This window comes from Petaurus breviceps, unplaced genomic scaffold (genome assembly GCF_028583685.1).
Source record: "Petaurus breviceps papuanus isolate PSGF00001 unplaced genomic scaffold, PetGlider_PUasm1.0 90977, whole genome shotgun sequence".
Classification (NCBI taxonomy): domain Eukaryota; kingdom Metazoa; phylum Chordata; class Mammalia; order Diprotodontia; family Petauridae; genus Petaurus; species Petaurus breviceps.
Window position 1 is genome coordinate 10,205,127 of NW_027187391.1, and position 26,853 is coordinate 10,231,979.

Consider the following 26,853-nt stretch of genomic DNA (forward strand, 5'->3'; position numbering starts at 1 on the left):
TCCTTTAAAAAAAAAATTTATCATGAACTTGAAAAAAATCAACAAGCATTAGCATTTACATACAAAGAACATTTATTTTTTAAAAGATTGTATTTGAAACTGCTTCATTTGGGGACTCTCCATATTTTAGAATAGGAGGGGACTATACAGGATTGAGAGTAGTATCATTTTTTTCATGTTTAGCTATAGCAAAAAAAACTTATCACTTAGTGCCTCCATTTCTGTATTATAGAAAGAATTTCTAACTGTATTCAAAAGCCTTTTTAATTTCATAGAATATGTCAGTTTATGCTCGGTTATATAGCCTTTAAGAATCCAGAGCCTCCATTTCAGTTGAAACATCATAGTAGCATTTGGGGTAATACTTACATGGATTAAATATGTAGAACCAAATATGACAACACAAATATGACAACAAACCATGACAACATAATGGGCTCATATTGTAACCTCCTAAAAGGAAGGGATATCTGTGGTTTTGTGACCATCTTTTTAAGTACCTAACAGTTAAATTTTTTCTTTATTGTTTAAAACAGAGAATCATTGAAATAGTGGATTATGGATAATATACTTATTGGTTAATCAATAATATATTTATCAGTTTTGCTCTTTTATATCCAAAACACTGTTAATATTTCCAAGGAGTCCACTATAATAGTACAATAAGTTGACCTTTATGGTTTTGAGGTCAAATCAATGAGGCAGCTTAATGATTTAGTAATAAAAATTATATTTTCCAGCAGAACACTTTCCAGGAAATAAAAAAATTAGTTGCAATACCAAATACTATTAAATATATCAAATGTACTAGAAGATATCGCATATATATTGGGGTTTCTACTCTCTCTTACCCCCCACATTAAGTCTATTCCCAAGACCTGTTTATTTTACCTTTATAGCATCTCTTGATTAGGCCCCCTTTTCTCCTCTGGCACTGCCACTGCAATGGTGCAGGCCCTTAATACCTCACACATGGACTGTTACAGTAGCCTGCTGTTTGATCTGCTGGCTACAAGTCTCTCTCCATTCCATCCATCTTTACATTACCTGCCAAAGTGATTTCCTTAAAGCTCAAGTCAAACCATGTCATGTGCCCCTTCATTATATTCCAGTGATTCCTTATCACCTCAAAAATCAAATAGAAAATCCTGTTTTGTGTTGACAGCCCTTCATACTCAGCCTTTCCTCTACCTTTCTAGTCTTCTTATGCCTTATACCCTTCCATATGCTCCACAAAAGAAAGCTGAAAAGGGGGAAACTCCACACAGGAGCACAATTGACAGTACCTGACAGAGAAAATTCCAAAGATGGGAAAAAATAGTCCAGCTGGTAGAAAATTGGAAGACGACTGTCCTGGGGTGCCTCTTTACGTGAAGGTTTTAGAGCTTATGGCTCCAAATATCTTACACATCACAAGTTCTCTATTTGCATTTTTTATTTGACCCCAAAAATAATAAAATAAAGAATTTATATTATTTGCTTTGTATTCCATTTTGTATTTACATGCTATAGTAACAGGTTCTAAAGTTTTTGTTTCAATTTAGGTTAAATAAGGCACATAGTAGGCATTTAATAAATGCTTATTGAGTGATTGACAGAAAATTGAAGGAACAATCAGATGAAAATGTTACTGCTTCTGTGAGTTAATGCAAATTTACCCCTCAAAGTGACCTGCTCTGCTTTTGTAGCCCTTTGTCAGGGAAAGAAGAGAGGAAAAAAAACAGTTTACATGATTGATGGATGCAAATGCAAATAAAAAGAGATATCCTGCCTTTGAGGAGCTTACAGTCCAATAGGGAGGAAGAAAGCACACAAAAGAAAGCTGAAAAGAGGAGAGAGAGAAAATGGGCATTGATGGAAAATTGGGAGAAAAGTAAAAGTTTTAAAACTTGTGGCTACAGATATCTAACATCTGAGATTAGACACCACAAGTTCATTTTTGCATTTTTCTTCTGGCCATTCAAACTATAGGTCAGATTTATCAGTGAAACATTCTCTTTATCCAGGCATTTAATGTATTCCAGCAAAAAAGTTTGAATCAAGCATTTTTCTTTGACAATATGTTCTTTATTATTATTAGGTGATTAACCAAAGTAGCTTTTACTCTTTCAGAAGTTAAATAAAATTAGAAAAACATGAAGATCAGGGTGCTAGGTGGCGCAGTGAATAGAGCACCAGCCTAGAGTCAGGAGGACCTGAGTTCAAATCCGACCTCAGACACTTAACATACACACACAAAATAACTAACTGTGTGGCCTTGGGCAAGTCACTTAACCCCAACTGCCCTCCAAAAGGCAAAAAAAAAAAAAAAAAGATCAATTTTTCTTAATTTACATATAGTATTAATGATAAGAATCAGGTGGGTCTTTCAAATTAGGAATTTTGTTAGTCCTTACTTATTTTCTTCTTTTCAGAACTTAGTTTTCTTTTTTTGTTGTTGTTTACAAAAATTGAAAAACATTTTTACAGTGTCATAGCTGAAACATAAAATGGAACAAGAATAATAATTTCCATTGGAAATGTTCAGATATCCTTATGTAACCTATCTTAGAAGTTAGATTACATCTGGCCTGGAAAACATGATGGTTCTTGTGTTTTAAGGGGAAAAAAAAACTTTGGCAAAAATGAGAACAATTAGATAGACTCTCAGTAAACACAGCTGATAGTGAAAGGGGGTTTCCATTCTAAGTAAAGTAAAACTAGCTTCAAAGAACTCTTTCAGTCTCATCCTGTCTGAAAAGACTGGCACAACTACCTGGTGTCATTATAAGCCTTCCATTCAATTGAATAGACTTTAAGCTATCATTTTTTAAAGAAAATTGTATCAAATTATTATGATTCAAAGTGTTACCTTCTGTTGATAAGAGAAAAAGAAAGTGATTCATCATCAGACATTTTCTGTATATGCAAGGAGAGCTGCAAAATATGATTTTCCATGGGCTGAATTAACTTTGGGATTAATTCCCTTTCATTATATATTTTAATTAATAATCAACTCAAGTTGCAATAAAGTAGTAATTCTTATATTTTATCAGTAGCAAGCTTATATAGCAAGGATAATGTTTTTATTATGTGCTTTTAAAATAATTTTCTTTCTTTTTAAAGGAAATCAGTGGTTAAAAATGATTTGTGTAAAAAAATGCTAGAAGTAATTTCTAAAAAGAGACTCATATGAAAGATTAATAGAAATGAAATATATTTTAAGGAACCTTAACAGTAACATGGTAGAGAAGAGTAATTTTAAAGAGATAGGTTTCAACTAAATTTCACTAACTTGATTAATCCATCAAACTAAGTAGATTTGTTTTGAAAGTTTAGTTTTACATATAATTTCCAAACTTAAATCTGTTTTTGGCATACAACCAGAAAACACTGAAGTCTTAAGAAAATATAAATAAAGGCAGTAGGCCAAGATAAGAGAATTGGAAGTTAGAACAGTGCGCTTTATGACACAGATAGTGAAGTTTTTTTTTTTTTTAATCCTGCTTTTAGGTTCTATCACGACTTTTAAAATACTGAATCCCAGTGACTTGTGAGATGATATGAGGGGCCAATTCCCCAATTCCTATAGTTTCTAATTTAGCAAAGTATTTGGGGAAGGGAATTTTGGGAAGATGAAGGCATTCTAGGACCTAGAGGAGCCAAATTCCCCACAAGCACTTCAATAAAATTTCCCCAGAAAGAAAAATAATAAAACCAAAGAGAAATCAGTATACCCTCCTCCTTAGAGCTGGAGCACACCAAAGTGAACAAGACAGAAAGACTGCCAGAGTCCTGTGGAAGCTCAGGGTAATTGAAAGACAAAGCCCCCAAGCAATACAGACCCAGAACAAGAGAGAGAGACAGTGCCAGATCAAAGACCAGCCATCCCTCAAGCAGTCCACCTGCCCAAGAGCCAGGACAAGGGGCAGCAGAAGCCCTCAGGTATCACCTTGGCCAGGCACATGAGGTATCTTAGACTGTGCACCCCAGCAGTCCCAAAGAAGGTGCAACGGGTGAGAGGCATGGACACTTCCGCAGTCTCAGGACTACAGAGCCCAATATCCAGGGGCTGGTGGCCCATGTGTAAACCAAAGCATGAAAAAAGGGACAGGGTGGCCCTGGAGAGCAAAGACCTGGGATTTTGTAGACCTGTCACCAACAATTAGTAACCATTGTTAAGTGCCCTCTATGTGCTAAGTATTAGACTTCATGCTGGATATACAGACAAAGTACAGTCCCTGCTCTCAAGGATCTTACAGTCTAATGGAGGAGACAGTATGCAAACAAGTCCATTCAAAACAATCAACCATTTCTAGTTGGGGCCTGTCAGGTTCAAGGGAGGGGATGGAGCCAGCCCCAGGTTCAGAACTGTACAAGGAGAAGGAGATAATAAAGGAACCAAGGTTAAAACGTAATCTGAGCCACCAGTGGACTGAACCAAAATCCAGAAATTCCTAAAGAAGGTGGGATATGATCTTAACTACCCTGTCCAAGATCAAGTAGTTCCTACCCACACCATTCCCAGAGTTTAGAAGGGAGCAGAGACTTGAATCATACATAAAATTCAAATGCAGACCCAAAGGCTACAGAGAGAAGTGACCAGAAGAAAATGAATACAGTGAAGAAATACTATAGACTGAGTAGTAAATGGACCCAAAGGTAAATGCAGAAGAAAAAGAAGGTAACTCCATGAGTCTAAGTAGAGCATCAGAGAAAAGAAAACTACATGTTTTTAAGTTAGTACCTGGAAGAAATGGAAAAACAAAACCAAAAAACCACCAAGGAATGTTAAAGGAAATAACAGGGAAGAAAGAACGGCAAAGAAAATGAATACCATAGAACTGATGGTGGTGAGATTAACGCATAAATTGTACTCCTTGAAAATTAAAATGGATTAAAGCAGAAAACAAATCCATGAGGCAATTAAAAATGTTAAAATCAAAAGAGTGAGAAAAAAATAGAAGAAAATGTAGGGAATAAATATAATACAAAAACAACTGACCTAGAGAGCAGATCAAGGAGAGATACTCTAAGGATCACTGGAATACATGAAAATCATGACTGAAAAAAAGGCTGCTAATTTTCCCCCCAAGTCTTTCCTCCATAGCTCTCATTTCTTTCCTATTGTTTTCTCTTTTGTTTTAACTTCATTTATAATAAGATTTTTAATTTTTTTAATTAATAAATGTCTTTTTATTTGCTTTTAGTTTACAACATTTAGTTCTATAATCTCTTAAAGTGTGAATCATCTGTCTTAGAAATTTCAGTTAATCTTCTAGAAAAGCTGTGCTTTTCTTTAAAACTTTATTTTTAGGTGTTTTAGAATTAATCTTTTCTTCAGGGCTTGTGTCTTGGCATCTTGGCCTCATAATAGGACTTTATCTTTCTTGGTTTTTGTTCAGTCATTTTTCCAGGTACCTGCTCTGGTCAGCCCGGTGTTACTGGCATAACTGAGTTCTAGATGCAGACTCAGTGTTCCTGGTGCCCAAACTGCTGATCTGGTCCCATGACTTTATCCACTGATCCCCTGTAGGCCTCCTCTAGCTGCTGAAGTAGCCCAGAGCACTAGGATGCCATTTTGGTGCCCTATCCTTCTTGTCTTGGACCTGGGCCCAAGTCTGAGTCTGTACTTTTGACCTGGGAGTAGGGACCAAGTTGTTGAATCTGTTATCAGCCTAGTATGGAGTTCTGGGCATAGTCTATAAATGACTCTTTGTTGTTGTTCAGTCATATCTGACTCTTTGAGAGTCCATTTGGGGGTTTTCTTGGCAAAGATAACTGGAGTTATTTGCCACTTCCTTATTCAGCTCATTTGACAAGATGAAAAAACTGAGGCAAATAAAGTTAAGTGACTTGCTCAGGGTCACACAGCTAGTAACTGTCAGAGGCCAGATTTGAACTCAGGAAAATGAGTCTTCCTGACTCTAGGCCTAGCACTCTGTCCGCTGAACCACCTCACTCCCTCTGGCCTGATCTACTCCTATTCTAAAGTTTCTGCATTGGCCTTTTCTCTGTTGGTTCAGTTTGTGCTTTGAAGCTAGAAAGATGATTCTACCTACTCCCACCATAGAATATTCTTTGATTTCCCAATCACTACTTGCTTTACTATTGTTCTTAAATCATTGGTGAGATAGTTGTACTTTCTGGTTTTTCCAGCAGTTCTTTTCAAATAGAGTATTATTTCATAGGTAATTTTGTTTTTGGATTTCTCATATGAAGGATTGAGTTCAGTCATTTCTTTATTTTTTGGAGGGGAGGAAGCAAGGTTATTGGGGTTAAGTGACTCACCCAAGGTCCCACAGCTAGTGTTAAGTGTCTGAGGCTGGATTTGAACTCAGGTCCTCCTGACTCCAGGGCCAGTGCTCTATTCACCATGCCACCTAGCCACCCCGAGTTCAGTATTTCTAATTCATCATTGTCCAGTATATTTCATTGATAGTCTTTTCTATTTTTTTAACTAGCACCAAATGTTTAATAGTGATTGCTGTTTCGTAATATAGTGTGAAGTCAGGAAATGCTGCCTCCATAATGTTTTTATTATTTCCCTTGATATTCTAGAACTTTTATTCTTCTAAGTGATTTATGTTATTATTTCATCCTCCTTGAGCTCCTCCGTGGCCTGCAACCTATTCATATTTTTCTTGGGGGCTTTTGACGCAGGTGTTTTGACTTTGTTGTCTTCTTCTGGTTCTATATTTTGATCGTCTTTGTCCCCAAAAAAAGATTCTGTGGTCTGATTGCTCTCTTTGCTCATCTTGCCAACCAATTACTTGACTTTTGAGCTCTTTACCATGGTAGAACTCTGCTTCCAGAGTGGAGAGTACTGTGTTCCAAATTTTTGGGGTTTTGCACAGCTGTTGTCAGAGCTATGAGGAGAGCACTCCCTCTACAGTCACCATAAGCCCTGGCACACTAGTGCGCCTCACCCCAGGACCACCACCCAAAACTGCTACCCAGATCCAAGCAGGTCAATGCATGAGCAGTTACCCTCTGAATGGTCGCTTGGTCCCCCTATGATCTGCAGGGCAGGAGCTCTGGAGCTAGTCATGCAGCAGTAGCTGCAGCCTCTACCACTTCCACTGCCCCAGGGGCAGGGGCTGAACCGTGCTCTTCTCTCACCCAGTTCCAACAGAGTTCCATGCTAACCTTTTACTTTCTCTTTGGTGTTTATCAGTTGAGAAGTCTAGAAACCACCACAGCTGCTGGTGATTCACTCTCCTGAAGTCGGTCCCAGCCATCCTGGGCCATGAGTCTGGGCTGCCCTGGGTCTACACTGGCACAGCTCACATGGGACTGTGCTCAGCTCCCAGCCTGGTGCCATAGACCCTTCCTGTTGGCCTGCCAGGCTGCCTTTAGCAGGAGATGTTTCTCTCTGTCACTTCATGGGTTCTGTAGCTCTAAAATTTGTTTAGAGTCATTTTTTTACAGGTATTGGACATGGTTGGAGCAAGAGCTCAAGCAAGTTCCTGCTTTTATACTCTGCCATCTTGGCTCTGCCCCCCCCCATTGTTGATTCTTAAATTTTGTTAATATTTTATAAAAATATTATTTGTAGAATAATTCTGTAATCTGAGACTTTACTGAAGCTATTAATTGTCTTAATCTTTGTCTATTCCAAGGGATTTTCTAAGTATCATATTATCCTAGCAGCAAATAGGAACATTTTTGTCACCTCTTTTTCTGTCTTTATCCTTTTAATTTCTTGGTATTCTTGCTATAGCTACTATTTCTAGGACTATGTCAAATATTAGTGAGGAAATCTTCCTGTTTTCCTGTATATAGCTTGTTTGTACTTAGCTTTTGCATACTGTCTCCCTCTATAGATTGGGAGCTCTTTGAGAGCTCAGACTGTCTTTTTTTATATCCTCAGTACTTATCATACTTAGCTAGAATATGGCTATTGATTGATTGATGAGAAAAGGGAAATGTTTGTCATATTGCTTTGTTTACTAGGTAAACAAAAAGATAATGACAGGCTTGAAACTTTGGTTGAATTTAAGAATAACAATAACAATAGCTAACATTTCAGGGGCGGCCAGGTGGCTCAGCAAGTAAGAGCACCGGCCCCAGTGTCGGGATGACCTGGGGATCGAATCTGGGCTCAGATACTTAGCACCACGCCCAGAAAAAACTGGCTGTGTAACCTTGAGCAAGTTACTTAACCCCGATTGCTTTAAAAAAAAAAAAGAATAGCTAACATTTAGCATGTTCCAGGCACTGTGCACTTTACAATTATAATCTCATTTGATCCTTAAAACAAATCTGGGAAGTAGGTGCTATTATTATTATTATCCCTATTTTGTAGATGAGGAAACCGAGGCAAACAGGGTTAAGTGACTTTCTCAGTATCACACAGCTAGTAAGTATCTGAAGCCAGATTTGTATTCAGGGTTTCTTGACTCCAGACCCGAGTTTATCAAATACTGCGTATGAGTTCAGGATATAAACTTCATAAGTACAGGATAGGGGAAGCATGGCTTGACAGCAGTTTGTCTGAAAAATATATGGGAGATATAGTAGAGAACAAGGTCAGTTTGAGTAAGCATGACAGTCAAAGAACTAAGCAATTTTAGCCTTCATTCAGAGAGGCATAGCAACCTGAGAAGAAGGAGGTGGTAGCCCTGTTGTGTTCTGGTCTGGTCCGAACTCATCTGCAATTTATTCAATGTATCAGAGTGAGAATCCAAAAGAGGGCAACCAGAATGGTGAGGGGCCCCATGTTTATTCCATTTCAGAATTGCATGAAGCAACTGGGAATATTTATCCTGGGGAGAATGTTTCATGGAGATATGAGAGATGTTGTCAGATACAGTCTGTGACTTAGAAAATGAATTATCAGTGCTCTGCTTGGTGCCAGATGACAGACTGGAACAGTGGGTGGAAATTTCAGGGAGGAAAATTTGAAGCTTGGTATAAACAATGACTTCCTAATGAGCGGCCTCAGGAGGTGGTAGGTCCCCCTTATTAAGAGTTCTTTAGGCAAAAGTTGGGTAAGCACTTGGATATGTTAGAGAGAAAATTCTTTTTTGAGTATGGGATGAGCTAAATGATCACAGAATTCCCTTCCTTATTTCTGGAATTCTGTGGCAAAATGATCTTCCCGCTACATAGGTATGATGATGTCACTGTACTTCTCAAAAGACCAGCTCTCAAAAAATTTCATAGCCTTCTGATAAAAGGCCAAATCCCTTAGCCTGACATTCATAGTATTTCACAAGCACTTTATGCTTCAGTCAAACTGAATTACTTGCCACCCCCAAGACAAGTCTCATTCTTTTATTCCCTTTGTTTGTTTACATTGTTTCTAAGCCTGGAAATGCTCTTCATCCCTTGTCATCTGTTGAAAATCTATTCAAACATCAAGACCCACCTTAAATGCCACCTTTTCTTTCTCCTTGAACTTTTTTCTAACCACACCCCAGCTGAACATGATTTCTCCTTCATCTGATCTAATGTTCTGTGCCCTAACGTATTTTGAACTTACATTCTGAATTTTGTTACCTTTATCTGTGCTTATCTTATTCTCTCTACTAGACTAATTTCCTGGAGGGTCAGGGATTGTTTTTTAGGCATTTTTGTCTCTGTCCTAATACCTAGAACAGGGCATTGTATATAATAACGCATTTAACAAATGCTCAGTAAATAAATGAATGTCAGTTCATTCCAACTCCACAGATATTTATTGAGCATATACAAATCACTTGCTAGGACTTGATAGACAAAAATAAGTAAAATACGGTTTCTGACTGCAAAAAACTTAAGAGTGACACTAATCACCTATCGTACTGTAGATATAGGTATAGGCTATTGGGCTGACTCTGTATTGACTCAATAATATGCTTAGAATATACTTGGATTGGGTTTTGTTTGTTTGTCCAAGTCTCTGTTACTTATTTGTTTGCCTGTTTATTTGTCTCATTCTTATAAAAGTAGAGTCTGTATAGGGGAATGTATGCTATTTGTTTTAAATTAACAATTAATCGGGTTATCTGGATAAACAGTTTTATTATCAACAAGTTATATGAGCAACAAATTCTAGATCAATGACACCTCTCTTTTAATAGCTATTGTATTGTTAAACTCTACTTTGAAATCTTGGTGATTACATTCCCATAGTTAATCAGATAAGGGCTAGAAAGACAAACTCCTTACTCTGCACACCATGTGTATTTAAATTGGAATAAGGACTCTCCAATTTTCTCTACTACATATGTTCTTTGTAAGTGTTATTTCTAGGCATAGTAATTAAAATCTTTCTCTAGAAATTCTAGTTAATATTGAATACAATAAAAGCAAACTTTGAAGAGTCTTACTGATTTATCAGAAAGACTTAATTTACATCTTATATGAAACTAGTTATATTAAATAATTACTGCTGTGCCTTCAGGGTAGAGGAAGCACTTCAAGCCAATTTATACAAGGGTGTGGATTAAATGAAGCATTACTAGAGCTCTACTTGGCAGAAATAATAAGGGGTTGCAAAATAGGGTATGATGTAGCATTTAATAATAAAATGCCAAAAGTACAGAGACCAGGCATACCCTTACTTTTTAATCATGTGCTATGAAAAAAAAATTACCAGATTTAGTTTAATATTAACTATGTAGCTCATTTATCTGTTTTTATATCTTTAAGATGAAGTTAAAATGTGTTTTCTGAGGAAAAGTATTAGGTGAACATAAAATGCCATTTACAGATGTCAAGTAGTTTTGAAGAGCAGTGTGCCCAAAGATAAAATTGGAGGTAAACTGAATACTGAATGTGCAAAACTTCCTCAGAGCAAGGATAAATAGATAATTCTTTTTAAGATAAACTGAAGTTTCACATATAATCTATATCAGATTGCTTGCCTTGTCTAGTAGGGGAGGGGGATCAGGGGTGAATTGAGAGGCAGGAAAAAGGAGGGAGTTTGGAACTCAAAATTTTTTCAAATGAATGTTGAAATTCTACATGTAATTGGGAAATATTTAACAAAGTAAAAAAATATCAAACTTGAAAAAAAGACAAACAAAATTTCCAAATCAATTTTCATATATCAAGATAGAGAAAAGAAGTTATTTAAAAGAGGTCACAATAAATATTACTTAATGTTGCTTTAAGTAATATTTGTTATTCACTCATATAATGAAGTAATTGCTATATTCAAATCCTGACTGATGACAATGTTTCATAAATGATTTGGATATTTTCTATATAAATGTTAATTTATTTCTCTCTGGGCTTTATCTTTTTAAAAAATGTCTGTATATAAGGATGATTATTTCATCTGATCACTTTTTACATTTGCTTGAAGTACTTAGAAATTCCTAAATGCTTATCTAAATTTCTTTAGAATCATATTTCTTCATATTGATATTCACTTCTCACCAGTCATAAATCATTAATTTTCTTCAGACTCTTCAGTAGTGTAAATACATGTCATTGTTCATATTTTATTTTGTACTAATTGGCAAGTTGTGAAGGAGATAATTTTCTGTGGCCTCATATATTTTTTTTAAACAACACATTAGACCGCATGTACTAACAATTCCACTTTGCCACAAAATAGACTTTGGTTATTCCTCCAGAAACTTCTTTTCCAGGCAGTGGTAAATTCTAAATATTCAGGGAGGGGAACAAATAATTGTCCCCTGTTGATTGGTACACAAATTTGCCTCTTCCTCATGATTGGTTACTCAAGGTTGCTACAATGTCAAGATAATCCTACATGTTAAATGAATCAATTTCATTGCCTTTTATTAACCCCTCCAAAAAATCTTTTAATACATCCAGTAATTCTAAAGGAATATTTTTTCTCAAACCATTTCAAAATTCATAGTAAATTATATGTATTCTTGTAAATAATTACAGATTTTTACCTTTAATTTTCATGAATGAGACCTGAAAATGGAAATAGGAGAAAATTCCATTTAAAATTCAATAAGAAATCATCTTAAAGTCTTCTGTCTAAACATTTTTATATGCTTTATGCCACTTGCTATACAAAGCTATTGGTGACACAAAAATAAAAAAGTTATTAGCATGCACATATATAAGTAAATAGAGAATAAATATATGTAGGATAATGGAAAATAAAGACAGGATTAAATTCAAGGTCTTTGAGGGGAGGCACTAGTTGTGGGCATCAGTAAATGCTTCATACAAGAAATGGCATTTAAATGGCATTCTGAAGATGTGAGGAGTGCTATGAGATTGATGTGAATAGGGAATACCTTTTAGGGCTTCGTCTAGCAGTGAATAGCTGTTTGTGAAGTAGAGAGAAAAGGGTAGTTTGACTGGATTGTAGAGTGAAGGGGGGGGGGGGCGGTAGGTAATGTCAAGTGAGGATAGAAAGATGGTTTGGGGCCAGGTTTTGAAGGGCTTTAAATGCCAAACAGAGTAATAGGAGAATAACCTAATCAGTTCTTCACTTAAGGAAAAATACTTTGGCCTCTTTGTGGAAGCCATTGTTTTCAGAGGTCATTGAAAGTTCTGAATAGCTTCCTGAATGCAACCCAATTCATTCTTTTCTTTCTGTCTGGGCCCAACCCATTATCTATCTGCCATGACTGTCCACATTGTATATATTGATGGCCTAACTGAATTGTCTGCCAGATAGAGTCTATCCCTACAAATGGATGAAGTCTCTGAACTTTATGCATTCTTCATCTAGCTAGTTTTTCTTGTATGGATTGTTCAGTCTTAGTAAGAGAAGGAACATTAGCATAGCAGAGCTTGTGGCCACAGGGGAGCAGGGATCCTTGTCATAGTTCCAGGGTTGGAAAGAGTGCTTGTGGTCACTCACAAACCAGGAGAGTAGTAAATACACCTCTCCCTAGATCACACCTCCATGGAAGAGCCAAAAACTTACATGTCCCCAGAATTATCTCTGTAAACAGCTGCACAAAAACCTCAGGCTTGGGACAGCGCCCCCTTCTCTTGGGAAGAAGAACCCCACTTTAGTATAGAGTTAAAAGTCAAGAAATAAGCTGCAAAGTGAGCAAACGAGAAAAGATTCTGACCATAGAAAGTTACTGTGGCAACAGGGAAGATCAAGACACAAAGTCAGAAGACAACAAAGCCAAAATTCCTGCATCCAGAACCTCAGAGAAAAAATATGAATTGGTCTCAGGACATGGAAGAGTTCAAAAAGGATTTTGAAAAATCAACTAAGAGAGGTAGAGGAAAATTTCAGGAGAGAAATGAGAGGAATGCAAAAAAATCATGAAAAAAGGGTCAACAGCTTGGTAAAGGAGGCACACACACACACTCACACACACACAAATACTGAAGAAAATAACACCTTTAAAAAACAGAATAGGTGGTAGCTAGGTGACGCAGTAAATAGAGCACCAGCCCTGGAGTCAGGAGGATCTGTGTTCAAATGTGGCCTCAGTCACTTGACACACTTAGCAGCTGTGTGACCTTGAGCAAGTCACTTAACCCCAAGTGCCCTTCCTCCCCCTCCAAAAAGCAAAAAGAAAAGAAAAAACCCAGATTAAGCCAAATTGTGAAAGAGGCACAAAAATCCAATGAAGAGAAGAATTCTTTGAAAAGTAGGAGTGACCAAATGGGAAAAGATATGCCAAAATTCACTGAAGAGAACTCCTTAAAAAGTAGAAATGACCGAATGAAAAAGGAGGTACAAAAACTCACTAAAGAAAATAATTCCTTAAAAATTAGAATTAGGCAAGAGGAGGCTAATAACTTTATGAGACATCAAGAAACAATAAAACAAAATCAAAAGAATGAAAAAAAAGAAGAAAATATGAAATACCTCATTGGAAAAACAATGGACCTAGAGAATAGATCCAGGAGAGATACTTTAAGAATTATTAGACTACCTGAGAGCCATGATTTAAAAAATAAAGAAGAGCCTAGACATGATAATACAAGATGCAAAAGGAGCATAAAGAGGTAAACAGGAAAGAGAAATCATAAAGAATTTGATAAGATGAAACTGTTTATATTCCTACATGGAAAAATGATATTTATAACTCCTAAAAATATTCTCATTATTAGGGCACTTAGAAGAAGTAATACATAGAAAGCAGAAGTGTGAGTTGAATGATTATCTAAAAAAAATAGATATTGAAAAATAAAAAATAAAAATTAATGGATGAGAAAGAAGAATGCACTGGGAGGAGGGAAAAGGGAGAGGTAGAATGAGATAAATTATCTGGCATGAAAAAGGCCTGAAAGAGATTTTACAGTGGAGGGGGAAAGGGGGGGATGTGAGTAGAGGAGTATATGAACTGTTCTCTCTTTGGAATTGGCTCAAAGAGGGAATAATATGTACACTCAGTTGAGTATAAAAATTGATCTTACCATACAGGAAAGTAGGAAGGGAAGGGAATAAGAGAAGGGGGTATTGTTGGGAAACTGATAGAAGAGAGAGCAGTATAAGGAAGGTAAAAGTCATAAGCAAAACACTTTTGAGAATGGACAGGGTAAAAGGAGAGAAAAAGGATAAACAGGAAAAACAGGATGAAGGAAAATATATAATTGTAATCATTACTGTGAAAAAAATTTTTACAGTGAGTTTCTCTGATAAAGACTTCATTTCTCAGACATATAGAAAACTGTCAAATTTATAGATATAAGAGCTATTCCTCAATTGATAAATGACCAAAGTATATGAACAGGAAGTTTTCAGGCAAAGCTGTTTATAGTTACATGAAAAAAAAATGTTCTAAATTAGTATTGATGAGAGATGCAAATTAAAATAACTCTGAGCTACTACCTCACACCCGCCAGATTGGCTAATATAACAGAAAAGGAAAAATGACACATGTTGGGAGGGATATGGGAAAATTAAAACACTAATGTACTATTAGTGAAGTTGTATACTGATCCAGCCATTTTGGAGAACAATTTGAAATTATGCCAAAAAGGCTATAAAACCATACATACCATTTGACCAAGCAATACCACTACTAGGTTTGTATTCCAAAGAGAGAAAAAACAAAAAGGAAAAGGACCTATGTGTACAAAAATATTTATAGAAACTCTTTTAGTGAAAGGTTCTGTCCACCTCCAGAGAAAGAACTGGTAGAACCTGAATGCAGATCAAAGATACTTTTTTTTTTACTTTCCTCATTTTTATTGGCTTTTTTATTTGTGCTTTTTTTTTAAGCAGTTGGGGTTAAGTAACTTGCTCAAGGTTACACAGCCAGGTGTTTCTGGGTGGGTCCTAAGTGTCTGAGCCCGGATTCAATCCCAGGTCTCCCAACTCTGGGGCTGGTGTTCTTACTCACTGAGCCACCTGGCCACCCCTAAGCAATTGGGGTTAAGTAACTTGCTCAAGGTTACACGGCCAGTTATTTCTGGGCGTGGTGCTAAGTATCTGAGCCCAGATTCGATCCCCAGGTCATCCCAACACTGGGGCCAGTGCTCTTACTTGCTGAGCCACCTGGCCTCACTATTTGTGTTTTTTTTCACAGAATGACTTACATGGAAATGTGGTTTGCATGACTAGACATGTATAACCTATGTCAAATTGCTTGACTTCTTGATGGGGGCAAGGGAGGAAGAGAATTTAGAACTCAAAATTTGAAAAGAATGTTGAAATTGTTTTTACACATAATTAGAAAAAATAAAATATTAAATAAGGTTTAAAAAAAGAAAAAAGAGAAATGCCTTCAGAATAATGTCATTCATGAGATATTTCTCATCTAAAGAATCACCCTTTTTATAGAAAATACCCTTTTATTTGGTCTTTGTATAGGAGATCCTCTGTGATACTGGCAAAGACCCTCAGTGAGTGCTTGCTTAGTGACTGCTTGTTTAAATAGGTCAATTTGGAGTTGCTATAACTACACCCAGTTTATTCTCATTTTTATCATTTCTCTTAATTTGGTGTTAATTTTTATCTTGGCCCTAACTAACTAATGAACTAGCCACACATAGTCATCTCATTCTGAACTTACTTCCACATTTGTTGCTAGTATTTTCCTGCCTATTGAGATGTAGTTACTATTACTTTATGTGGGTATATTCAGTATTTCCAGATTCAGTTATCTTCTGTTTTTCTTATTAAATAAACTATTCATTATATTCAGGTTTGAGATATCTTTCATGTCTTAATTCTGAATCATATTTTCCAATATAGTTTTCTCTTTTGTTATCTCTGTAACATCAAAGTCACTGACTTTCAAGATACATTGATTTGGTTTGAAAGATCTTATCAAATTATTCAGAGAATGTTCTTTACATCTTCACCATCTGTTAGAAATATTGTGTAAGTTACACATACCGTCATAGTTGCCCAGATAAGCACTCGTCAGTCAGAAGACATTTATTAAATACTCATTGTGTGCCAGGCACTGTGCTAAGTGCTGGGGATACAAGGAAAGATCAAACACAAGGTGACGTGATCTCAAGGAGCTCGTGATCTAATGGGGGAGACAACATGCAGACAACTACAAACAGCCAAGATATATACAGAATAACCAAACTGAAGACAGTCACATTAACAAGTAAAAATGATTATCCATCAACAAACTTGTATTCCACAAACATAGTCTTTAGGAACAAGTATTCGCCTCCATATTACAATGAGGCATTGGAAGAAGGTATTTCTGTATCTAGTACAGTTAGTAATAAACTACCATGAATAAGAAAATATATAAGGAAATAACAGAAAGAGAAATCTCATTCCACATAATACAAAATCCATAAAATATCTGTGAATCAATCTACCAAAGCACTGAAAGTACTTGTATGTATTCAATTACAATGTGTTCCTTAAAGAAATAAAAAATAATTTAAATAGCTGGAAGCATATTTATCCCTGAGTCATGCTAATATAATAAAAATGACAGTATTGTCAAAGTTAATTTACAGTTTAAATGCTGTACCAGTCAAATTTTCAAAGAGATATTTAAGAGAACTCACTGAAATAATAAGAAAATTCATTTAGAAAAATAAAAGTTTTTTAAGTATCTAGGGAAATAATGAAAGGAAAGGGGCATAAGCACTTCCAGACCTCACACTACAAGCAATAGTCATCAAAATCATCTGACATTGATTAAGAGAGAAAGAGAGACACACACGGAGAGAACACTGAAACAGACTAAACAAGGAAGAATCAGAAACAGTAAAACTCACGACCATTTGATAAGCTGGTAAATATAAATTACCTAGGAAAAAATTTCCTATTTGAGAAAAACTGGAAAGCAGTCTGATAGAAATTAGGTTTAGACCAACACTTTATACCATGTTTGACAACACATTCTAAATGCAGACGTGATCTTTAAAAATTAAAGATCATACTATGAAAAAAATAAAAGAGAAGTTGATCATATCCCTCTCATAGCTTTGAGTAGAAGATGTATTCTTAAGTAAATGAGGTATAGTGATCATTACAAAGATAGAGAGCTTTGATTTTATGAAATAGAAAAGCTTCTGTGAGAACAAAATTAACATACCTAGAATAAGAAAGGAAGCAGTTTTAAAAATATATTATACAGGGGTGGCTAGGTGGCTCAGTGACTAGAGCATGGGCCCTGGAGTCAGGAGGACCTGAGTTCAAATCAGGCCTCAGACATTTAACATAAAAACTAGCCGTGTGACCTTGGGCAAGTCACTTTAACCCCAACTGCCTTAAAAAAAAAAAAATATATATATATATATACACACACATATTTATATTATACAGGGATAGCTAGGTGACACAATGAATAGAGCACTGACCCTCGAGTCAAGAGGACCTGAGTTCAAATCTGGCCTCAGACACTTAATACTTACTAACCATGTGACCTTGGGCAAGTCACTTAACCCCAATTTCTCTGCCCTCCCCCCTCCAAAAAGACAAAAAATATATATTATATGTGTGTATAAATTTATATACATGATCATAATCTATTTCCCAATAGAGAAATAATCAGGAAATAAAAGCAAACAAACAGGGATGTATGGGGTGTTCAGGCTAGACTAGCACCTCTGGTGTGAATGCTTGCTGAACCCTTTTCAGGGCTACTCACCACCTTTGGTATCCACCTGATTCATCTGTCTCTCACCTGTGTCTCCAAGAAGCCATAGTATGTACAGTGGCCACAGCTGAGTAAAACTGTCTCAACAGACAGGCCAGACCAGATTGAGGGTCACCAGTAGACCTCAAAGCTATTCATGAATTAGAGAGATGTCTACCTCAAGCATGTGAAGATTTTTCCAGGTGGAATGGGCAAATTCTCATTCTCATTCCAACAACCATGAAGGCAACTGAAGCAGATGCTGTGGAATGCTTACAGCTTGGTCAGGCCTTGAAGACACTACAGTCATCCCCTGCATCCTGGGCCATTGCCCCTCATCTTGACTTTTGCCCTGCTTCTGGACTTTGATGACTCTGGAAGAGAGTGAGTCTGACAACTTTGCACAACTCTGCCTCCCTTGGATCCAATTCAAGTGCAAGTCAAGACGTTGCCTATAATGTTATTGGTCCTCTTTGAAAATGAAGGACAAACAACAAAAACAAACAGTGCTCAGAAGAATTGCAAACTGTTAACAACCATATGAAGAATAAAATGCTCCAAATCACTAATAAGAGAAATAAAAATCAGAATAATTCTGAAGTTCCCTATCATGCAAATTGTCAATGACAAAAGATAGGAATAGTTAATATTAGTAGGGTTGGGGGAAGAAAGGTATTGCAGATAGTATTGCATTGTTGGTAAAACTGTCAAGTCAATAGAACCAATTTGGGGAAGAAATGTGGAATTATGAAAAAAAGTGAATATAGTGAAATTACAAAGAATAAACATGACTCAAAAGAAGAAGTGTAAAATATACTCTGACATCATCTCTTGGCAGAGATACGAGGTCTGTAAATATTGTATATGGCACATATTTTCAGACTTTTTTGATATATTTACCACTTATTCTGATTGTTCCACTTTCTATTTTTCTGTTTTTGTTTTTTTTAAATACTGTTTGTTATATGGCATTGCTCTCTGGGAGAGAAAGAGATAATAGAGGAAGTTTTGGTAATGTAAAAAAATAACTAAAGATATCAATAAAAAGTTACTTAACAAACCATAATAATTATTTAAAGAATTAAAACCTGAATCAAATCTAAATGCACTCTGATTTTGTAGTTCCAGATATTCCAGCATTTAAAAAAAACCTATTAGGCTCATAATTCATCCTTTCTAGCATGTAATATGTTTCATCTAAAGCGTAGTAGATCTATCTAAATTATCTCTTTGAAAAATCAACTTCAGAATTGTTTATTCTGCTGATTTAAATGCATATTTATAATAGGTAAATGTGATTATAAAAATGTTTGTTTAGATATAAAAGCAATGAGTCTGGAAATTCTCATATGTTTATATATTCAATAAAGTATATTATCTGAAGTGATCATGTGAGTCATGTAACACTCATATACAAAGAGCAGTTATTGTACTGCAGACCTTAATAAAATGCCACTTAATGTAGTTACAATTTATAGAGTGCAATGTGTTTCTATGGAGAAAATACAGCTTTCAGTGGATTTGAATCTTTGCCATTACTGTGTATTACTTGTGTGCCGTTGGGTAAGTCAGCTGACCTAAAATGAAGGAGTTGTACTCATGAACTTGAAGGTCCCTTACCATGATTCTGTTATCTTACATAATAGTTTGATATATGTATATATTAAATCATAAGATTTGAATGCGGAAGTAATACAATTAAAAGCCTAGTTTTGGAGTTACATGACTTTAAGTCCTGAATCTTCAACTTAACTTCCATGTTTTGGGACAAGTCACAACCCTTATAGGTCTATTTCTCATAGACATCAAAAATTAGTAGAACAAAATAAAAAGACTGAAAACACAAAAGGAAGTGTCAGGTATCATATTAGAAATAACTGATGTGGGATGACCTAAGGATGATGAGGGATGAACTAAAAATTATTAAACCTCCTAAAAACTTAGACCATAAAATACATTAATATTAAGATTTAGGAAGTCATGAGTAAAAATTGCCTGGACCTATTAAAACCAAAGGACAAAAAGAAAATAGAAAGAATTCACTGTTTACATCTTTATCAAGAAACCCCAAGATGAAAATTCCCAGGAATATCATAGCCAAAGTCCAGAGCTTCCAAGTCAAAGAAAAAATACTGCAAGTAGCCAGGAAGAAAAAAGTGTAAATATCTAAGAGCCACAGTCAGACTCACGTAAGACCTAAAAACTACAGCTGTTAAGGAGGAGAGACCTTGGAATATATTATTTTAGAAGGCTAAGGAGAGATACTTACAACAAAGAATGACTTATTGGCAAAATTTAGTATAATCTAGTAGAGCAAAAAAAATGGATTTTTAATTAAATAAGGAGTTTTCTAGTATTCCTGATGAAGAGAACAGAAATGAGAAGACATCTTGAAATTTAGATGCAGGAGTCAGAAGAAACAAAAAAGGTAAATGCTTTTGAACATTTGGAAAGGGATATGTTTTAATGAAGTGTTTATATACTGGCAGGGGAAGAAGAAACAAGTGTGTCTTCAAAACTCTAATGGCTTTAAAAGTCATAAATGGAGTAAATAAGACATAGAAAAGGTACTGTTTAGACATTGATAATCTTAAGAAAAATAAAGGGAAAAAAGGGAATTGGAAGAGGAATAAAGAAGGTGAAACTTAAAATTTTATATCAGTGTGCTTTAGGGAAAAAGTCCATATAAACATGTAGCTTTCTACATGTAAGTGTAAGTTCTACAGATAGGTAAGTGGAGCAGGCTCCTGATAAACACCACTTTCATTTGAACACATAACACATACACACAGAGTTTTGTATAGAAGTACATTAAACTCAACAGGAAATGAGAAGGGAACAGAGAGAAGGGAGTTGGGGAATAAAAAGGAAGTAGCTTCAGGGAGGGATTGGTCATAAGCAAAAACCTCCACATTTGAAAGGTGATCAGGACTCAATAAGGGGAAGGGGAAAAAAAAGACAGTGGGCCAGAAGCAGAACACATCAATTATAGAATACTGCTATTGGGGGCACACTGCTTTCTTACCACCACCACCATGTCCAATTTTTTTTAATAGAGAATGACATGAAGGCCAAGTTGAGGAATAAAATGGAAGGAAATACACAATCATGACTGTATACGTGAATGGAATGAAGTCATCTATTAAAATGAAGGGATGTGATTGGTTAGAAAGCAGAATCCAAGTTGTTTGTAGGAAACAGAATTAACATAAGAGACTGTGCAAAAGTTATTAAACTTTAGATGACTTCATAAAATCAGAGATAGCAAACATGATTTCAGAGATCATGAGTCATTATTTTGTTAATTTGGAGGTTGAAAGGGAAACCAAATTATGTTTAAATAACCATAGATAATGGATTAATATAAGTACTTAATAAATGTGCATGAAATGGCATAACAACTACTTAGGGAAATGCAATAGATTTATAGGAACAATAAAACTGTAACAGTTGGAGATTTCAAGGTAATCTCAGTTCTAGACAAATCTAACCAAAAGATAATCAGAGAAGAAGTTAAAGATCTAATTGGACTTGTTAAAAATTTAGCTGTAATATATATCTGGTGAATAATGAATAGGAACAGAATGGAGTTTACATATTTGTAAACTCTGGGTGGCACCTTTACCTTCAGAGAAAGAAAACTATAGACCAACATCCCTAATGAATATTTATGTAAAAACTTTAAATAACATATTTGCAAAGAGACCATAGTAACACATCAAAAAGTTTGTATATTTATTTATATTATTTTGTATATTTGAGAAACAGCAGTATTTTTACACCAGGCATACTAAGTAGTTTCAGTATTAAAAAAATAATAAATATAAAAGACCATATTAACCACCAGAATATCAATATTATTTTATTACATTAATGGAATCAACAGAAACTTTCTTAAAAATTTAAAACTCATTTCTGATTTTAAAAAAACACCAAAAAAAACTTAGAAATCAATGAACCTTCCCTATATAAGGTAAAAAGTATGTATCTAAAACCAAGAGCCCACTTAATATATATATATATAACAGAGAATCATTGGAGGTCTTTCCAGTTAAGATCAGGGTTAGGAAAAGAATTTACATTATTTCTGCCAATATTTTACATAATGCTAGAAATGCTAACTGTAGAAATCCCCGGGGCGGCCAGGTGGCTCAGCAAGTAAGAGCACCGGCCCCAGTGTCCAGATGACCTGGGGATCAAATCCTGGGCTCAGATACTTAGCACCACACCCAGAAATAACTGGCCATGTAACCTTGAGCAAGTTACTTAACCCCAATTGCTTTAAAAAAAGAAAAAGAAAAAGAAATCCCACACACAGGGTGGCTAGGTGGCACAATGAATAGAGCACCGGCCCTAGAGTCAGGAGGACATGAGTTCAAATGCAACCTCAGACACTTGACATACTTATACTAGCCATGTGACTTTGAGCAAGTCACAACCCCAATTGCCTTCCAAAAAAAAAGCAAAAAAAAAGAAATCACACACACACACACCCAAAGAAATTGAAGGAATAAGCAAAGTAGAATGAAAAAACAAAATTACTGTTTTTACAAATGATACAGTGTTCTACACAGAGTACCCCATGGATTCAACTAAACAGTTCATTGAAACAATGATATCAGCAAAATAGGACACAAAATAAATCTATATAAATCATTATTTTTTCTATATGTCATTAACAAAAACTAGCAATAGGACATAAGAAAAAATTTCATTTAAAAGAATTCTAACTTGTATAAAATATTTAGGAGTTGCCCTACCAAGACACACTATGAACTACAAAAAACATTTTACAGAAGTAAAAGCAAACCTGAAAAGCAGAGAAAAATCAATTGCTAATAGTTGGGTCATTTCAATATAACAAAAATTACAGTGCTACCTAAATTAATTTACTTATTCAGTGTTATACCAATCAATCTCCAAAGGATTTATAAAGTTTGAAGGAAAAAAAAGCACTCATCTAGATAAACAAAGGATTAAAATTCTCAAAGGAAATAATGAGAATGAAGTGGGCCTAGCATTACCAGATCTCAAATTTTTCATCAAAATAATTCTATCCTGGCTGAAAAATAGAAAAGTCAATCAATGTCACCAACTAGGTATATAATAAACTGTCAAGTCAACAAGCATTTATTAAGGACCTACTATGTGCCAAATACTGTGCTTACCATTGGGGATACAAAGAAAGACTAAAAAAAATTTTTGAGCAAAAAAGCCCAGTTAAAAGAGGGACAGAGGGTACTAGAACATGCTGGTACTAAGAAGTCTCAGTGAAAATTTGTAAGAATCACCAGCTAAGGGAAGTGGGGGGGGGCACAGAAAAGAAGACTGGGGTCACCAAAGACTATTTTTTTCACTCATTTTTGCCTATATTTGCCATACTTACAGTCAAAGAAGCTAGTCCTTATACATGCTTCTTAGGCAGAAAAATAAAATGCCAGTTGGAACCTTTGTATCTTATTCTTTGGTAACAGTAGCTATGTATCAAAGTAATTCATTCATTAAATCTGGAACCAGAAATCTTTTGATCATTAATTCAGTTATATGTGTAGCACACTTTATTGGGCTTTTAAGCTTATTTCAGGAAGCATTGGGAAGAAGGTATACTTGATTTTAAGACCTAATTTGTTCTTCTGTGAATACCCTAATGGTTTCCCTGACATTAGTTAAGCTGTTATTCTTGCATTTTTAGGTTTAGTCAGTTTGGGATCTGCCTTGTTGGCAGCAGGTGATGTCACAGAATTTACTGGTAATGTTTTCTGGAAATGAATATCTATCACTTGCTGAAAGTGTTAACTTAAGAGGCAAATTAGACTCAGGACAAATTCTTGTGGTAATGACAGGGACCTGAGAGATAATGCTGACTTATATTTTCCAAAATTTTAACTGTTTGCTGGAAACATTTTCCTTGAATATAAGGTACATGAAAATGTGCTATATACTCCTCAGTGCTGTTGCTGGAAGATCTATCATTTTCTGAGTTGTTCTTAATCAGCAAACTCATTTAAAAGTCACAAAGCAAAGATGATGAGAAATATGGAAACTGGAAAGGGTCTATATGCTGTGACTAGTCATTTTTTAATCATGCAAGGGACTTTGTATTGTAAATGGTTAATAAGTGAAATTTGGAACAACCTCTTAGTGCTCTTATATTAGAGACAGGTTTTGTTTTGTTTTTTAGATCAAGTTGTCAATGCTAATTCCTAGGTACCTAATCTCTTCTCAAATACATCCATCTTAAATAGATATTAAGGCTGTTTCAGGAAAAGCCTACTCATTAAAAAACCAGTCAACTGCAAATCCTGTATTTATTTATTTTATTTCAGATATGCAAACAAGTATAAGAACAGATATCATAAAATACAGTTGGCCCAATTTCATAGGTTAAACTAAGCTAGAAGTCTGAACATTAGTTAGAGTAATGACCTCTCACAAGGATAGTATGTGTCAAATCCTTTAATAATTTGTGCTTTTGTTTTCTTATTTGTTAAAAATAAAGATGGCTTTCTGAGAATCTATGTCCCAGAGATAGGCTGAGTCTCAAAGAATTTTTGTAAAGCACTCTGATTTTTAAAAATAATCTCTATGATATGATTATTATGAATAAATATATATTAGGTAAATGCAATCAAATCTTTAACATTAATTACTTTGCTATAAAATTTTACCATGAAGTGAGATATTAATTGTTAAGTGAGAATTATCAAATTGTTTTGAGGTTTATTGATGTGGGGAGAAAGGGAGTGAATATCCACAGCATTCAATTGTATTTTTGTCTGTTTTCTTTCTCTTTTTTTCTCTGCAATGGCTCTCCTAGACTTCACATTTAATTGGTATCCTCATGATTTATTTCTTGCCTTCATTAATAAGGGGTTGGGGAGAGGATTTGACATTACAACACTTGAAAACCTACTACTAAAGACAGGATATGTATAAATGCAGAGTATTAATGGTAAAACAGACTAAAGCAATTCTTGCTATATGCACAAGTTTCAAAGGAAGGAAAAACCACAGTACGCAAGAATGAGTATAGTGTGTTTAAAAGCAGTATGTTTAGAGTTAGAGCAGCTGCTGGTGTGACTGATGTCTCTGTCTCTAGGGTTTAGCTTCTTAATCTACAAACATGAAGGGTTGGTCTATTCCAGAATCAAAAATCACTGAGTTGGAAGGGACCTCAGAAGCAATCTACTCTAATCCTTACCTGAACAAGAATCTCTTCTGCTTCGTGCCCAAGAAATATCATCCAGGCTTTGGTTGAATATATTCATGGAAGGGGAATCCTACTACTTCCAAAGATAGCCAATTCCATTTTAGAAAGTTCTAATTGTTATGGAAATTTTAAGAAATTATATTCTGCATGAATTGAATTAAATGCATGAAATAAATACCTGACCTCAATTTAATTGTTAGGAAATTTTTTCTTATATGGAACCTAAAATTTTTTCTTACTAATTCATCATAAATTTAGAACTGGAAGGGATCTTAGAGGTCAAATAATTTATGCCCTTGTTTTACAGAAGAGGAAACTGAGGCTTAGAGAAGTTGTGAATTACCCAGGAGCACAAAACTAATCACTGTCTGAAGTGGGATTTGAACCAGCTCTTCCTGGTTCCAAATCCATCACTCAATCAACTACGTCATGTTACCTCTCATCTACCTTATTGCTTCCCCCTATAGCCAAATAAAATACCTAATCCCATTTTACACATGACAGCTGATAGAATACTTACAGACCATTATCTTTTCCCCCAGTTTCTTTTTTTTTTCTCCCGTAGGGCGATTGGGGTTAAGGACTTGCCCAAAGTCACATGGCTAGTAAGTGTGTCAAGTGTCTGAGGTCAGATTTGAACTCAGGTCCTCCTAACCCCAGAGCAGGTGCTCTACTCACTGCACCACCTACCCACCTCCCCCAGTTTCTTTTCTTTCTACCTACCTCCATTCTTTCAAAGAGACCTCATATAACATTTATTTATTTATCATTTTTAAAAAGTGGGACAGTTAACTTTTTACCCAGTGTAGTTTCATTTATGATTTCTTGAAATACTGTACTGGAAAAATAGGCTTTGATAAAGCCCATTGTGATTCAAATGGAACTACTTGACCATGCCTTAAACCCAAATTACTCTGGCTCTCACTGATTGGCCAACAGTAGGTACCAACTCAAACCTCACTTGGTCACTGTTTGGATTTTGATGGCTCTGAGGGAGTGAAAATAGCAATTGTTTCTGTTCTGAACAGAAAGCCTAAGGGTCTTCTCCTCCTAGATTGATTTTTTTTTTTAGTAAGTAAAAGAGGCCATTTTTGCCTAATTTCATACCTAGTCTTCATCACCGAATGGGCCTTGCCTCAGAGAAACCTGGGAAAGACCTTAGCTTAAGAAGTCCAAGGTGCCCCACTGCATCCAGGACCATCTCCAGTCTTCTTAATCTGTATCTTGCCACTGGATCCAGATAGCTCCAGAGAAGAGAGTGAGGCTGGTGACTTTGCATATAGCCCTGCCTCACTTAAATACAATTCATTTACAAGTGAAGACATCACCTTCCAATGTCACAAAGGACAAACAACAACATATAACATGATATTAACACTTTACTATCCTGGTTGCCCTCCTCAAGGTGCCCTCCAGTTTATGAGATTGGTGATCTTGGTATTTTCTGACCAGAGGTTTGTACTTCATACTGGAAGGGGACCATGACTCAAAGGGGAGATGATGATATGACTTGTAATTGACTTTGATTTGCAAAGTCACCAGCCTCACTTTCTCCTCCAGAGCCATCTGGGTCCCAGTGGCCAGGTATGGATCAGAATGACTGGGGATACTCAGGATGCAGTAGGAGACCTTGGCCCTTTTAAGGTAAGGTCTTTTCAAGTTCTCACTTTGAGTGAGCCAACTCCCATTCAGTAAATAAGCCTCTTAAAG

At 35.6% G+C, this 26,853-nt stretch overlaps 1 protein-coding gene across 7 annotated transcripts in view; it reads left to right on the forward strand.

Moving 5' to 3' along the window:
• AHI1 (Abelson helper integration site 1) overlaps positions 1 to 26,853 on the forward strand; it is a 259,337-nt gene that overhangs the window by 123,091 nt on the left and 109,393 nt on the right. Inside the window, exon 21 of one of the 7 annotated variants that reach the window (XR_011166306.1) lies at positions 26,704 to 26,787. The exons of the other annotated variants lie outside the window; for them this stretch is intronic. The gene's annotated coding sequence lies outside the window, so the exon portion shown is untranslated. The remainder of the gene's footprint in view (positions 1 to 26,703; positions 26,788 to 26,853) is intronic. 7 annotated transcript variants of the gene reach the window in all.